This window comes from Myxocyprinus asiaticus, chromosome 38, assembly GCF_019703515.2.
Source record: "Myxocyprinus asiaticus isolate MX2 ecotype Aquarium Trade chromosome 38, UBuf_Myxa_2, whole genome shotgun sequence".
In the NCBI taxonomy this organism is placed as follows: Eukaryota; Metazoa; Chordata; class Actinopteri; order Cypriniformes; family Catostomidae; genus Myxocyprinus; species Myxocyprinus asiaticus.
In genome coordinates, this window is record NC_059381.1 from 35,900,128 (window position 1) to 35,916,525 (window position 16,398).

The 16,398-nt window shown below is 41.7% G+C and overlaps 1 protein-coding gene across 1 annotated transcript in view; it reads left to right on the top strand.

Moving 5' to 3' along the window:
• LOC127429132 (dihydropyrimidinase-related protein 3-like) overlaps window positions 1–16,398 on the top strand; it is an 88,660-nt gene that overhangs the window by 592 nt on the left and 71,670 nt on the right. The gene's annotated exons all lie outside the window — the stretch shown is intronic.

Genomic DNA, 16,398 nt, shown 5'->3' on the forward strand with positions numbered 1-16,398 from the left:
TTCACATCAAAACATCAGTATGGCTCACACAAGTCAGCATCAAAAGTTGAACACCCAGAAGACTGAAACCACTCTCATCTTGACCAGTCTGATTTGTGCATTTTTTCACAGCAGTTTGTTTTCCTGTCAACTCTTCTTAAGTCCATGAGTCGGAAAACGGCTTTTTCCAGTAAACACGCAATCTGGGTTCATGCAAATTCATTTGTTTTAGATAGAGCCTGATTTGTGAAACCTTTACAATCACATTGGGTCGCGTTTGATTGCGTCTTACAGTTCTACCCCCATTGCCTTGTGTAATAATAACAATATAGGCTGTGTCAATGGATAAAGCCATCAGAGAAATCAGCTTATCATTCTAAAAACTGACAACCTAGACGGGTCATAGTAAGCTCAAAAAGACCTTCATGATTTGTGAATTTTTTCACAGACCAGTTTTTGTCTCTTAACCCTTTTTTGAGTTCTGTAGTCAAAAGTTTACAGTGTTTTAGGCTTTGAGAGGTCACATTTTGCAAACACATGATAATTATGATAGAAAAACACTAGTTTCATACAAAACTGGATTTGTGAAAACTTTCACAGATTGAATTTACTCAGTTTCATGGCTTCTTGCATACTGACATTGTGAAATACTAATTTTCTTAGCCATAATACCAATAAACGTCTTATAATTCAACCCGATCTCATGAAAAGTCGTACATAATTTATGAGTTGGCTATTTGGAAACGATGTCCAGCAACGTCATTTGTTGTAGTGAGAGTCATAGGAATTCAAACGAGTGCAGTCGCAGGATATCATTCGAATTAGCCAAATTTAGAAAAGTCGTATGAAACCTGAAGATTTTGCCATGAGAGTGTGTTGCAAAATTCTACAAAATGAGCACCTAGACGGGTCACACTAGGCTTAAATAGATCATCCTGATTTGTAAATTTTTTCACAGATCAGTTTTTGTCATTTTGTCAACAATCATACATGTGATTATCAAATCAGCCAATCATGTGGCAGCAGTGCAATGCATAAAATCATGCAGATATGGGTCAGGAGCTTCAGTTAATGTTCACATCAACCATCAGAATGGGGAAAAAATGTGATCTCAGTGATTTCGACCGTGGCATGATTGTTGGTGTCAGATGGGCTGGTTTGAGTATTTCTGTAACTGCTGATCTCCTGGGATTTTCACACACAACAGTCTCTAGAATTTACTCAGAATGGTGCCAAAAACAAAAAACATCCAGTGAGAGGCAGTTCTGTGGATGGAAATGCCTTGTTGATGAGAGAGGTCAACAGAGAATGGCCAGACTGGTTTGAACTGACAAAGTCTACCGTAACTCAGATAACCGCTCTGTACAATTGTGGTGAGAAGAATATCATCTCAGAATGCTATTCTGAGATGCGGGTTGGCACTATTTGGCGGCACGAGGGGGACCTACACAATATTAGGCAGGTGGTTTTAATGTTGTGGCTGATCGGTGTATGTATATTCAAACCCTTTACCTAGGATTGCATTAACATATTTATTTAATTTTGATGTTATCTATTGTTTATTGCTTGAAAATAACGAAATCATTCAAATTTGGGTTTTAAACAGTATTAGTTTCAAATTCTGGTAACAGGATTGTAAAAATGTCAAACCTCATGTGTAATAAAATGTAAAATATATTACATTATATTTATAGATATCAGCACAAATAATATTTAGTTTAATCACAACCTTTTCTGAAGATCAAGTGCCTCGTTTCACTGATATTTGGTGAAAAAGAACAAAAAATGAACTTCTGTGTACCGTATTTGTGGAAATTGTCTTTTTATGGCACCAAGTGCTCCAAAGTGGAGATTTATCAACAAACACTTATTGCTAGCTGGTGATTTCTTAAACTGTTTTATTAGATATATGGGTTTGATTTAATAAAATTTTGGCTGAACCCAACCAGCAAAAGAAAAGCTCATTCATCATTTTAGTTCTCCACACATAAGCAGTAGCTGCAGCAGCTGGTCCTTCGGAGAGTAATTAAATTTTAATTTCCTAACATAATCCAATTTCTATGGTAATATTTCGAATAACAGTGTCTCTGATCTATCTGTCTATCTATCTATCTGTCTATCTATCTATAATATTTATGTTTGATGATTGTCACCAAATTGTAGGAAACAGAGTTTATGAAATTCCCCGCCACATATATGCTAAGCTATAACAACAAGAGCCAATAGTATTGCTTTTCATATGGGTGAATTCAGGTAAACTGGCCCAATTTTTCACTTTGTCATCTCAATAACTGTGTCCCAAATGACACACTATATACTGTGCACTTACTGTAAATACTAATAGTTATCTCAAACTGTAAAAAATAGTTTTGTAAAGTTTTTACTATTCTCACTAGTTTTAATTAAGTTACCGTTACTCTCTAAATCCTAAAGTTGTCATTAATAAAAACATTTAAGTGGTCCTAATTAAACAGTAGCCTACTTCAAATGTCACATTTTGGAATCATAACTCAAATAAATACGTTCTTTAAACTTTGCCTTTGTGTATATTTGGGGTACCCGAGTTCGTACTCTGAGTTTTTATGGACTTGGACTTGTCATAGACTTAGATGCATTTTTACTCGGACTTGACTCGGACTTGAGCCTTTGGGACTTGGGGCCGAGTCCATGGCATTTGATTTATGATGCAATGAACAAAATAAATGAATAAAAATAACGAAATAGAAATAAATGGACACTCTGTCTGCAAGCAGTTGTAGCACCCCCTGATGTCGTAGACGTAGCAAGAGTTTGTTTCAGTGTGTTGAGCAAACACACCTGCAGAGCTGCACACTCAGTAAACCAATACGCTCGAATGTTACTACGGAGACTGCTGTATAACATCGATTACCGAGGTGGCTGGCACGACGAACACATAAAGACGGGTATATAGCCAATGTATTAGAAACTACAAGGCAGTTTGGGACAGCACGGGACCTGACAAATGGTAAAATCACTCACGCCGTTTGTGCAGTTAAGACGGTGCTCGCATCGCGGTTTCATCATGATTAAGAACTTCATTAAGTCAAATCACCCACATCATGTCTCTCACAGTTTACTAAAACAATATATCAAAATAAAAATTCAGAAAAATATTATTAATATTGGACGTTAAGTCTTTTTATGCATAATGTATCCACACATGCATCTGTAGTCTCTTGTGGTCCACGCAGTGTTGTCAACTTAAACTGGTCCTTGATGAATTAACTGTAACTTTTTAAATAGTCGGGAAAAAAGTTGTTATTGCTAAAGCAGACTGCAACTCTGAAAAACAGATAAACAGCACCTATTTAATGTTTTTCTATTTTAAAAGCATTGACGAGCTGCTTAAAATATTTTCTTTTACATTGTTTTTCCACAATAAAATGCACAATAAAATATGAATTTATTTTGGGCAGTGAAATGTTTTGTTTATAATTTAATTATAGATGGGGTGTCCAGATGTCCCAGTTTATTACACAGGACAGTCACAGTTTTTGGTAGGGTCACTGATTTTTTCTTCTTAAATTAAATCTCATTGTCCTTCTCAGTTTTGTTGCATTGCACGTTGATTTGATGATTCATTAATTGTCATCTTCAGCGAATCAGTTGAAATGTGTCTGGTTACCATGGCAATGACGTCATGTGCTCTATGTTGTCCTGTCAGTCAATCAAAATTTTCAGTTTTCAACAATGTGCTGAAAGAAGCCAATCCATGTCTTCGTGCAACACGTGAAAATGTAAGCGGGGTGTTTTCTGAATGTTCATTTTCCCCACGAGCATGGAGGTAAATCAGACAAGTGTCACATTCAGACAGTTAAACTGCACTTTTTATATAGTACAAGCACTTAAAGGAATATTCCAGATTCAATACAAGTTAAACTCAATCTAAAGCATTTGTGGCATAATGTTGATTACAACAAAACATTATTTTGACTCGTCCCTCCTTTTCTTTAAAAAGAGCAAAAATCGAGGTTACAGTGAGGCACTTACAATGGAAGTGAGTGGGGCAAATTTTTGAACGTTAAAATACTCACTGTTTCAAAAGTATAGCCACAAGACATAAAGGATATGCGTATAAACATGATTTTAGTGTGATAAAAGCACTTACTAACCTTTTCTGTGTAAAGTTATAGCCAATTTTACAACTTCTTTGCCACGATGATATAATGTCAACAAACCCTAAAACGACTTTAAATGGTGATTTAAACAACTTTACAGCTCAAATAATACATGAGTTTTACAGAAGAATTAATGCAAGTGCTTTTATAAAATTATAAATTTCACATTTCTTTGTTTAAACCCTCCAAAAATTGGCCACATTCACTTTCATTTTCCCCATTCACTTCCATTGTAAGTGTCTCACTGTAACACAGATTTTTGCTTTTTTTTCTAAAAGAAAAGGAGAGACGAGTCAGTTTATATTTGTGATAATCAATATTATGCCACAAATGCTGTTGATTGAGCTTAACTTGTATTGAACCCAGAATATTCCTTTAAATGTTTAGATGTGGGGGTTGTATTTTGAATTTTAGGTTCCAGTGTTGTGAATTTTGGGTTAAAATGTGTACCTGACATGACAAGTCTACTCATAATTACACATGCAATATGAAATTATATGGATAGAATAGGCTACATGGAATTTGTAAATTAAAAAATCTAAAATGTGGTTAAATAGTGAAAAACAAAATATAAAATAAAATATCCATTTTCACAAACTATATATCGCAGAAGTTTGCATACCCTTTTGTTTTAGGCCTATACGTTTTCACACCCCTTTAAGAATGTATGCAAATATAAGAGATAAAAGATTATATATTTTATGTAGTACTGCACTTCAAAAGCTACATTACACAAAATGTACTGTCATTTACACAAATCATCCTGTTCAGAAGTTTGCATCCCCTTGGTTCTTGTGTTGCCTTCTTGAGCATCAATTAATATTTGCACCTTTTGTAATAGTTGTGTATGTGTCCATCAGTTGTCCTAAGTGTCAAAAGCTGGATGTCTATATCATTTGGCCACTGTTGGGAAGAACTCAAATGTGCAGAAGATGCTGGGAAACCAAAGAATGTACAGTATTTTTTTTTTAAGAAAAGTGGGCAGTTTCACAGCTCAGGACAAAGCAGTGACTCATGAATAATTATTACACAAACAGTCATTAATCATAGAGAAAGCAACACACCATATTAAAGGGGTTGCTCTCGTGCCAGTAGCTCTAAAGCTCATGTATTTTCTGTCTCATGAACACGTACAGGAGATCAACGGTCGGTGAAGAGTTTCACTTAAAGGTGCAGTTGTCGTGATATAAATAGGACCCAGATGCAGGAGTAAAAATATAACAATATTTAAAGAGTGAAAAGTTCAGGTATTTGATGAAAAAATATGAAGTAGCACAAACAATGGAACAGTCCAGAGAGGAGGTGGAAGAAGATGAAGGTGGAGGACTCTGACGGCGGCAGCTGCAGTGGGGAGAGAGTAGAGGTAATGTATATTCCAGGGTGTGAGATGGCGACGACTGGAGCAGAGAGAAACAGAGGTGAGAAATCCTGGTGAATGGAGCTGATGGTAATGTCTGGAGCACAGGAAGATAGGAAAAAATATCCAGACTAAAAAATACAGAGAACAGCATGAGAACACGTGTAACAAAGCACACAACAAGAGAACGATCCGATACTGAACTCACACAAAAGGGCTGATTATAAGGGAGAGAGAAGATAGTGTGCAGGTGCCGAGCTAATCAAGCAGCGGCTGGTAATGAGCGTTGCTGGGCAACGCTGCCACGTGATTAACTCCGCACCAGCGTCAACATGAGGGAGACACATAGAAACAAACCAGCAGAATGAATCCTCCCATGACAGCAGTATGTAAGATTCAGAAACCCTTGTTATTAATAACACCTGTGGCCATTAAGTGAACTGCAGCCAGCCACCTGTTGCTCGTGCACGCGTGCGTTGACACACTCCATAGGGACGCGTGTGAGCGAGCATCGGCCAAAACAATGACGTAACGTACAAAGAGACTGAATGTGATTCACTGGCATCATGCTGACAGATGAGGTAGCATAATTAAAATTACACAGTTATGATTGTTTTACTACAAACTTTGAGACTAAACTAAAACTACTTATCAGCTAACATAGCATGCTGATACACACATACAGTTACATACTACTGAACAATACCAGAATAGTTGCACTGCACTATTGTATGTTTTGTATGTCATATGTTGTACTATGAATAAGAAACCAGCGTATTTGCTTAAATTTATCCTGTATACCTGACTTTTAGTATAAAGAGAAGATCGTTGAAATTATTTGAAAGTTACGAAGCAAGGTAGCAAGGTATGTTTTTTTGGCTTACTCTGAGTTTGTGTAGGAGTCGGTGTTGTGCTGGTAGCCGGATGTTTGCTGAATTCCATCTCTAAGATAACATTACCTAGTGTTGCAGTTTGTTGTCGCTGTTGAACAGCGGAAGAGAAGCACCGAGTCAAGGCTCTCAGGAGTGTGCATAAATACCCGCTCCCTTCCCTATGAAAATCAGAATCAAAATCGGAAAGGGCTCATATTTTAAGTTGCGTTACAAGCCGTTCACACATTGGCAAAAAAAAAAAATGCACTTTCTACTATGTCGGACTCAACATCGTGACTAAGGCCAAGTTGTCTGGGGAGGGTCCTCAAGGGAACTTCACCGAATATGTGGAGTGGGTGCTGGTAAGCTGTGACTCACCTTTCACCATCTGCCCTGCTAAGGACAATGCCAGCCCCTCTCTAGACCCAGAGCCCAGCCAGCCATCATTATTGACTGTAACGGACCAACAGCCAGAGCCCACCGCAGACTCAGAGCCCAAGCTCATCGCGGAGTTTGACTAGGTGAGAGAGCCGGCACCAACGTCCGTCCTAGAGGGCATATTAGTGGAGTTTGAGGGCACTGAGTGGAGCCCCACTCATACTCCCACCACTGTGGGTGAGCTGAGCCTAGTCCCTACTAAATTACTTGATGGTTTTGAAATAATCTGTCCCATGAGTCTCCAGTCACCACTGATCATATCCAGTCTCCAAGTCTCCTCGTCTCCGCCGGTCCTGCCCAGCTTCCAAGTCTCCTCGTCTCTGCTGTTCCCGCCCATCCTCCCACTCCCTCCTCCTCTGCCAAGGCCATCCAATCCCTTGGTCCCACCCCCGCAGGCTCCCTTCAGCCCCTCGACGCCTTCCACGGCTCCTCCCTTGACACCTTCCTTGGCTTTTCCTCCAATCTCCTCTGATCAGCCGGATCCCCTCAAGTCACCGGCTCGACCATCGGCCCCGGTGGCTCCATAGACAAGGGGATCTGCCTACCCTCCGACTCCACCTTCACCCTCCGAACCCTGGACTCCGCCTTGGCCCTCCGATCCCTCTTCATCACCTTGGCCCTACGTCCCCTCTTCTCCACCGTGGGCCATAGGCCTGTTGCCGTCACCGGGGTCCTTTGTCCCTACAGCTCCACCTTGATCAGTCGGTCACCTGGCTCCGCCTTCGGCTCTACCAGGGACCTCCTTCCCCCTGGCTCCGCCTTGATCCTCAGCCCCACCGGCTCTGCCTCTGTCCTCCGATCCCCCAGCTCTGCCTCGGTCCTCTGAGCCTTTGGCGCTGCCTCGGTCCTCCGAGCCTCCGGCTTCGCCCTGGTCCTTCGAGCCTTTGGCTACGCTCCAGGCACTAGGATCCCCAGTTCTGCCTCTCACAGCTCCACCTTCCATGACTCTGCCTTCCCCGGCTCCACCATCCATGGCTCCAACCTCCACGACTTAACCCTCCACGACTCCACCTTCCTCGGCTCCGCCTTCCATGGCTCCACCCCCAGAGTCTTCCATGGCTCCGCCCTCTGAGTCTTCCTCGGCTCCGCCTTCCATGGCTCCTTCCATGGTTCTACCTTCCACGGCTCTGCCCCCAGAGTCTTCCACAGCTCCTCCATACTTGGCTCCGCCTTCCCTGGCTCCACCTTCCTTGGCTCCACCTCTCATGACTCAGTCTCCCAGGCATCCTGATCCTGTCCCTGCCCTGTGGCCTCCTCCCAGGCCGCCTGATCCTGTCCCTGCCCTGTGGCCTCCTCCCAGGCCTTCTGATCCTGTCCCTGCCCTGTGGCCTCCCCCTGGCCTCCTGATCCTGTCCCTGAATCCTGAATGGAGTTATAACAACACAGGGTTGAGTAAACAATGACTGAATGTTCATTTTTGGGTGAACTAATCCTTTTAGAACCAAGGGAATGTAAACTTTTGAACTGGATCATTTGTTTAAATTTAGTTACCATTTTGTCTTTTGGAATATAAAGTATGTGAGTATCTGTTGTCAAATAGCTTCTTCAAGGTAGTACAAAATACATTTTTATGATACCTCTTATTTTTTTTAAATGATAACACATGGATGCATCAGGCTTTTAGGTGCATAAGCAGTGCGTAGAACTGCCCCACGTTTTCCGCGAATTAACAGTCATGTCCGTGTTAAATGGCCCTAATATTATCAGTGGGCTTTACCAGTGCTTTCAGATGTAGCATTTGCAGTCATGCTGTGAGATGTAACTTCTCAGCGAGTGCTAATTACTACTGTGTTGACTCATTATTTTCACAAACCAGTCGGCAGATAGAGACAAAAGAGGAAACTCAATATATATTATTTATTTAGGTAGGGATCATTTTAGATAAAACTAAACTAAATTGAAAGGACAAATTGAAAATGAAGTAGAAAAAAAAAATAATTCAAATTCCAAACAATAATAACTCTGGTTTTAATGACTAACGCAGCTTTCACTTTCTTTAGTCTATGTTTGTGTGGAGGGGAAAAAGCAACAAATAACTTAAATAAATGTCAACAGAACACAAGAAGTATGTTGAAGGACAGTTTTGTCTTCATACACCTAAAGCATATACTTTCATTCTGAAACCACTTTGAAGTTTGTTCAACAGGAAACCAATCATAAAATATAGAGGTGTTTTTGTTACATTTATATTGACAAAAGTTAAAATAAGCTTAAAATATTGATGTTGAGTTTACGGTTACAATTTGAATTCAGATTCATGAACAGATTCATTCGGACTCGGCCTGTTATGGACTTGGTCTTGAGTCTGACTCGGCCCCTTTTGGACTCAGACTCGACTCGGCCTCGACTGTTTAAAGACTCAGACTTGACTCAACTAAGGTGGACTCAAACACAAAATTGCAGGTGTGGGGAATACCCATAAGCCATTGTGCTTGAATAAATGTCCTCAACTGCATTACGCAGTCACATACTTGTTTTTGTTCCTCACAGATCTGACATATTTCTGGGCCAACCCACTCCTCTGGTTTTGGATAATTATCAAATTATAATAATTTGAGAAAAACATTTTGACAGTTGTACATATTAAGAAAAAGGGTGCAAAGAGTCTTATTGTAACAAATAATATAAGTTATAATAGAAAAAAACAACAACATCTATGCATCTATAAACCTTTTTTACAGCTGTTGGGCCTCATGTATTCAGATAGAAGACAAAGGCAGGCCTAACACAGTCGTAAAAACCTAACTCAAGCCCCCACATTCCAAGTCGTAAATTATACTGATAAAAATCGCGCCAAAATCAAACAAAGGGAGTCCAAAACAGACTACAAATCCCATGAAGCCTTGCTCACTAAAGGATCGAACTCTCAACTCCTATTGGATGAGGCACACAACAGAACGTCCCTCACACATGACATCATCTGGTGTTGAAATACCTCTGAAATGCTTCTGGGATTTGCTTCCAGCAACTTTGTTCACCGAGTATAGACACAGCTCATCGCTCCTCTCAGGTGCAACCTCGTGGCACAAGGAAGTAACGTCCGACTTGAAACTGTGGCCATACAATCTCCATCTCGCTGGACGAGTTGAGATTACTCTGTGTTCAACTGAACACTCTAACGGATCCGAAGGAGACCACCGAGCAAACCGCGTCTTCATCTGTTTGCCTGCAGAAGTGAAGAGATTAAAGATTTATCTTCCATCTTCAATCAAGTCGACATTTCTGAGTTCTCCGCCAGCCCGCCGAGAATCAACAACCGTGCCCGCCAACAGAGCGAGGAAACGGCCTCCCGTCATCACCCGAGCCTCAAGGAACTGGGTCGGAATTAAAGGACGGATGAACACACATTCTACGTCCTCATGCGATTCAAGTAAGAGGTTTACGTCTGGGCAGAGATAGAATATTATAGTGTGTTATTCTTGTGTTTCAGGGTTTTTGCTTATACAGTTTACGGACCACCGTGTCCGCTCATTATTAATACTCAGGGTATTAATGATCATGAATTTGTTTTGCTGTATTGTGGTCCAACCAAATTGGACTGTTGTGCAATTTCGCCATCGCTGGTGAGACAGGTAAACTGAGTTCATCCATTAAAGAGTCAAAGAACACGGGACTGTTTACGAGCCATCCACCGCGTCTCTGAGCGATGAACTAACAGCTGCTTTCTCTCCCACGATCGCGAAATCGGCTTTAGTGCCGTCACTTCTCTCTCTCTCTCTCTCATACTAACCACACACACACACGCACGCGACCCCTCACAAACATTCTGGCACACATTTTTGGCATATCCTAGATAGCTTAATGCTAAAGCCCAGCTTTGTCCCTAAGCTATCGTACAAGCGGATATACGCGGTAACTGGTAGACGCCATTGACTGGTTTCTCGCCGCCCCCATTCGCGGTCATATTCCCTGGCTGGAAGTCTCGTGTGACATACTCTCCACAAGAGTCACGTCTGCCATTTTGTGCACATCCCTCCTTACACACACAAACACACACTGTCACACACACACACCTTATGTGTTATAGGATTATTTTTATTTCCATATCTAATCATATCACTGTTTAGTTTGTAGTTGTAAGTCGGAAGTTTATTGACTGCATTGTATTAATTATTAATTGATATTACTGCATAAATAAACTTTGCTTATATTACAAAGAGAAGTGTTTTGGTTTGTTTTGCTTACGCCTGTGTCATGCTGACGGGATGTCAGTGCTCGGATTCAAACCTTCATTCATTGTTTTTTTCCCGAAAATCGATATTCTTCGGATGTCGATTTTCCTAAGAAAACAATCTAATATTGAGACTGTTTTACCATCTGGTTATTAGTCCCTGATTCCAGGGTGGTGCCCCATCAATGTTAATCCTTATTAATATTCTATTGATTTTTGATAATTGATAATTATCTTTGATGATTGTTGAATTTGAATGATCAATAAGCTAGTGTTAATTTTAATTAATGTTTCATGGATGTTAACAATTAACGATTATCTTTGATAATTGTTGATTTAAAGGATTAAAAAAACTAACATTGATTCTCATCAATGTTCTATTGATTTTAATAATTAATAATTATCTTTGATAATTATTAATTATTGCTAATAACCAAACCCGCTCCTAAACGTAGCACACTACATTTACTGGAGCCCCATATGAGGTTTTAATGAGTTAGATTCAATTAATTAATTTAAATATTAATTAATAACTAAAGAAATAATTATTAATTATTTCTGATAGTAACACTGATCTAAACAACCAGTAAAGCCCTACATAATAATTGGTGCCCCATGTGAGGCTTTAATGAGTTAGATTCAATTAATTGATTTAAATATTAATTAATAACTAAAGAAATAATTACTAATTATTTCTGATAGTAACACTGATCTAAACAACCAGTAAAGCCCTACACAGCAGTGCCATCTTTGATTTTTGATGGGAATGAAAACGAGGCAGTTGTTTAAAGTGTTTTTGGATCGTTCTGCTGACAAAACATCGAAAATTTAAATTTAAAAGAAATTTCATTAGACAAAAAACTCTATTTGTGGAAAATGTAATGTGATCTAGGGGCTTTTTGATGGATTTACATTGCATGTCATTGAAGAGATGTCTATCTTTCAGCCTCGTTTTCATTCCAGTCAAAAATCAAAGATGGCTACTGTGAATACTGTGTATATATACTGTGTGTGTGTGTGTGTGTGTGTGTGTGTGTTTTTGAGAAAAAGTGACAGGCCCACTCTCATCGGCTACAGCATCCCACGTCAGAGAATGAGGAGGCTTACCGCAGCCTTCGCTCGGAGGTTCGGAGAGCTGTGAGGCGCTGCAAGGATGGGTGGTGGTCGCGAGTTGCTGAGGAGATGGAGTCTGCCTCAGCGGCCCGTGATCACAAATCGCTCTTTAATTACATCAAAAAAAGTAACCTGCAGCGCCACACCTATTACCATCATTAGGGGAAAGAACGGCGATCCAATCTCCGACCCCCAGGAACAGGTTTGCAGATTTGCTGAGCATTTCTGTGAGGTCCTGGGGGAGGGGAAATCCCTCAGCCAGGAAAAAAACATTGGACAAAGTGGGGATGACCCTGCCGAGGCTGTGGTGCCTCAAATATTGGAGGAAGAAGTCACCCCCTGTGAGTGGTTGGCTGAGGTGCCATCTGTTGAGGAAGTACTGAAGGCGATCCAGAGTCTGAGACCTGGAAAGGCAGAGATGATCTCCCAGGCGAAATGCTGAGGGAGGGTGGCGTTTGTGCACAGACTGCCCTACATGACATCATAACAACAGTCTGGACCACTGGACGGGTTCTGAAGGATTGGAAGGATGCCCTGTTGGTCCCCCTCTTTAAGAAGGGGGACCGCACAGACTGAAACAACTACAGGGGCATCTCACACCTCAGTGTGCCAGGAAAGGTCCAGGCAAGGATTTTTCAATATCGCCTCGCTAGGCACACTGAGGAGAGGCTTGCGGAGCCCCAATGCAGTTTCAGGAAAGGGCGGTCCTGCACGGATGCCATATTTTCTGTCCATCTGCTACAGCAGAGGTGTAGGGAATTCCAACATAACCTACATCTTTGCTTTATTAATCTGGTCAAGGCCTATGATACCATCAGTAGGCCTGGGCTCTGGGTTGTTCTTCGTGCTTTCGGAGTCCCTGACCATCTGCTCACGATCATTAAGGACCTTCATGATGGTGAGCGGGCCCGGGTAAAACTACGTGGCCGGGTGTCAGAGCCATTCCCTGTACACCTTGGGGTGTGACAGGGATGTCCTCTTGCTCCCATATTATTTAACATCTATTTTGACCACATAGTTTGTGAAGCCTTCAATAGCTGTACCAGAGGAATTTCCATCTGGTACAGATACAATGGGAGGCTGATTGATGCCCGGGTGCGGTCAAGGGATGGCTCTCTATTGCTCAACCATGTTATGCATGCCGATGCTGCTCACTCAGAGGAGGAGTTGGGGGTGCTGCTGCTGAACCTGGAGCTTGCAACTAAGAGGTGGGGTCTTACCATCAGCCCCACCAAAACTAAGCACCTGCCTGGGTATTTTGTACCATCGGACACTCCACGCCCCAACTCCCAATTGGTGATAGAGCAGTTGTGGAGAGAGTGGAGAGTTTCCCATACCTGGGCAGTGTGCTCATGACCGGCTCCGGTTTAGCAGTGGAGATCTCACTCCGAATCAGTCGAGCGGCATTATCTTTTCATCAGTTGCGTAACGCTGTGCGGAAGCTATCTGGTCTTTCGCTCCGCATGAAGCTTCAGGTCTTCCCGGTCACGATCGTTCCCTCCCTTCTCTACGCTTGTGAAACGTGGACCCCGTTAATGGAACATCTTCGCCGGTTAGAAGCATTTAGGCTGACCTGCCTACGATCCATCCTGGGTTTAACCAGGCTGGATTGTGTGAGGAGCTCACAAATTCTTGAAAGATCTAGAGAAAGTCCCATCGGTGAGCTCCTCCGGCAGGCAAGGCTGCGTTGGCTGGGCCATGTAGCCCGCATGCCCAGCCACCGCATGCCTAAACAGCTTTTGTTCGGCCGGATTGAGGGGGCTAAACGGGTGCAGCACGGGTTAGAGAGGAGATGGAGTGAGGTGGTACAGGAGGATCTGGAGCTGAGTGGACTTGCCGCTGACTTTTACCAGTGGTGTCAAGATCGGCTTCTGTGGAGGAGGCTCGTGAAGGACGCTACTGGGCTGTTGGAGGCAGTCGCCCTCCAACAACAACGGAGGGCGGAGGAGTGACTCTCACAACAACAAGCGGAGCATTGGGTGGCTAAAGCAGAGCAAGTTGGCACAGTAGGAGGCACAGGTGGTCCATCAGCCAGTCGTCTCATTCAGTTGACCCATGGCATCTGGGTCTGCCCCGTGACCTCCTGCCAGCGGGCTTTCGACACTTCACATGGCCTCAAGGTGCACATAGCCTGGCACAAGCGTCGTGGTGACATCACCGCCACTTAGTGGCGAATGGCGGTTGTTGTTGTTGTTGTTGTGTGTGTGGCCAAGAAATACGTCAGATCTATATACACACTGGTGGCCAAAAGTTTGGAATAATGTACAGATTTTCTGTTTCGGAAGGAAAGTGGCATTCAACTGATCACAAAGTATAGTCAGGACATTACTGATGTAAAAAACAGCACCATCACTATTTGAAAAAAGTTATTTTTGATCAAATCTAGACAGGCACCATTTCCATCAGCCATCACTCCAACACCTTATCCTTGAGTAATCATGCTAAATTGCTCATTTGGTACTAGAAATCACTTGCCATTATATCAAATACAGTTGAAAGCTATTTGGTTCATTTAATGAAGCTTAACATTGTCTTTGTGTTTGTTTTTGAGTTGCCACAGTATGCAATAGACTGGCATGTCTTAAAGACAATATTAGGTCAAAAATGGTGAAAAAGAAACAGATTTCTCTAGAAATTCATCAGTCAATCATTGTTTTGAGGAATGAAGGATATACAATGCTTGAAATTGCCAAAAAACTGAAGATTTCATACAAAGGTGTACACTACAGTCTTCTAAGACAAAGGACAACTGGCTCTAACAAGGACAGAAAGAGACGTGGAAGGCCAGATGTACAACTAAACAAGAGGATAAGTACATCAGAGTCTCTAGTTTGAGAAATAGACGCCTCACATGTCCTCAGCTGACAGCTTCATTGAATTCTACCCGCTCAACACCAGTTTCATGTACAGCAGTAAAGAGAAGACTCAGGGGTGCAGGCCTTATGGGAAGAATTGCAAAGAAAAAGCCACTTTTGAAACAGAAAAACAAAAAGAAAAGGTTAGAATTGGCAAACAATCACAGACATTGGACAACAGATAATTGGAAAAGAGTGTTATGGATCTTAACCCCATTGAACTTTTGTGGGATCAGCTAGACTGTAAGGTGCGTGAGAAGTGCCCGACAAGACAGCCACATCTATGGAAAGTGCTACAGGAAGCGTGAGGTGAAATGTCACCAGAGTATCTGGACAAACTGACAGCTAGAATGCCAAGGATCTGCAAAGCTGTCATTGCTGCACATGGAGGATTTTTTGATGAGAACTTTTTGAAGTAGTTTAAGAAGTTATGAAAAAAAATGTGTGATACATTGTGATCAGTTGGTGAATAAAAGTACCAATTTCTTTCCATAAGAGCAAAATCTGTACATTATTCCAAACTTTTGGCCGCCAGTGTGTGTGTGTGTGTGTGTGTGTGTGTGTGTGTGTGTATATATATATATATATATATATATATATATATATATATATATATATATATATATATATATACATATATATACACTACCGTTCAAAAGTTTTGAAACACTTACTCATTCTTTATTCTAATTTATTTTATTTTATTTTTTTCACATTTTAGAATAATAGTAAAGTCATTAAAACTATGGAATAACATCAATGGAACTATGGGAATTATGTTGTGACTAAACAAAATCCAAAATAAATCAAAACTGTGATATACACTATATTGCCAAAAGTATTCGCTCACCTGCCTTTAGACGCATATGAACTTAAGTGACATCCCATTCTTAATCCATAGGGTTTAATATGACGTCAGCCCACCCTTTGCAGCTATAACAGCTTCAACTCTTCTGGGAAGGCTTTCCACAAGGTTTAGGAGTGTGTTTATGGGAATTTTTGACCATTCTTCCAGAAGCGCATTTGTGAGGTCAGACACTGATGTTGGACGAGAAGGCCTGGCTCGCAGTCTTCGCTCTAATTCATCCCAAAGGTGCTCTATCGGGTTGAGGTCAGGACTCTGTGCAGGCCAGTCAAGTTCTTCCACACCAAACTCGCTCATCCATGTCTTTATGGACCTTGCTTTGTGCATTGGTGTGCAGTCATGTTGGAACAGGAAGGGGCCATCCCCAAACTGTTCCCACAAAGTTGGGAGCATGGAATTGTCCAAAATCTCTTGGTATGCTGAAGCATTCAGAGTTCCTTTCACTGGAACTAAGGGGCCAAGCCCAGCTCCTGAAAAACAACCCCACACCATAATCCCTCCTCCACCAAACTTCACAGTTGGCACAATGCAGTCAGACAAGTACCGTTCTCCTGGCAACCACCAAACCCAGACTCGTCCATCAGATTGCCAGATGGAGAAGCGTGATTC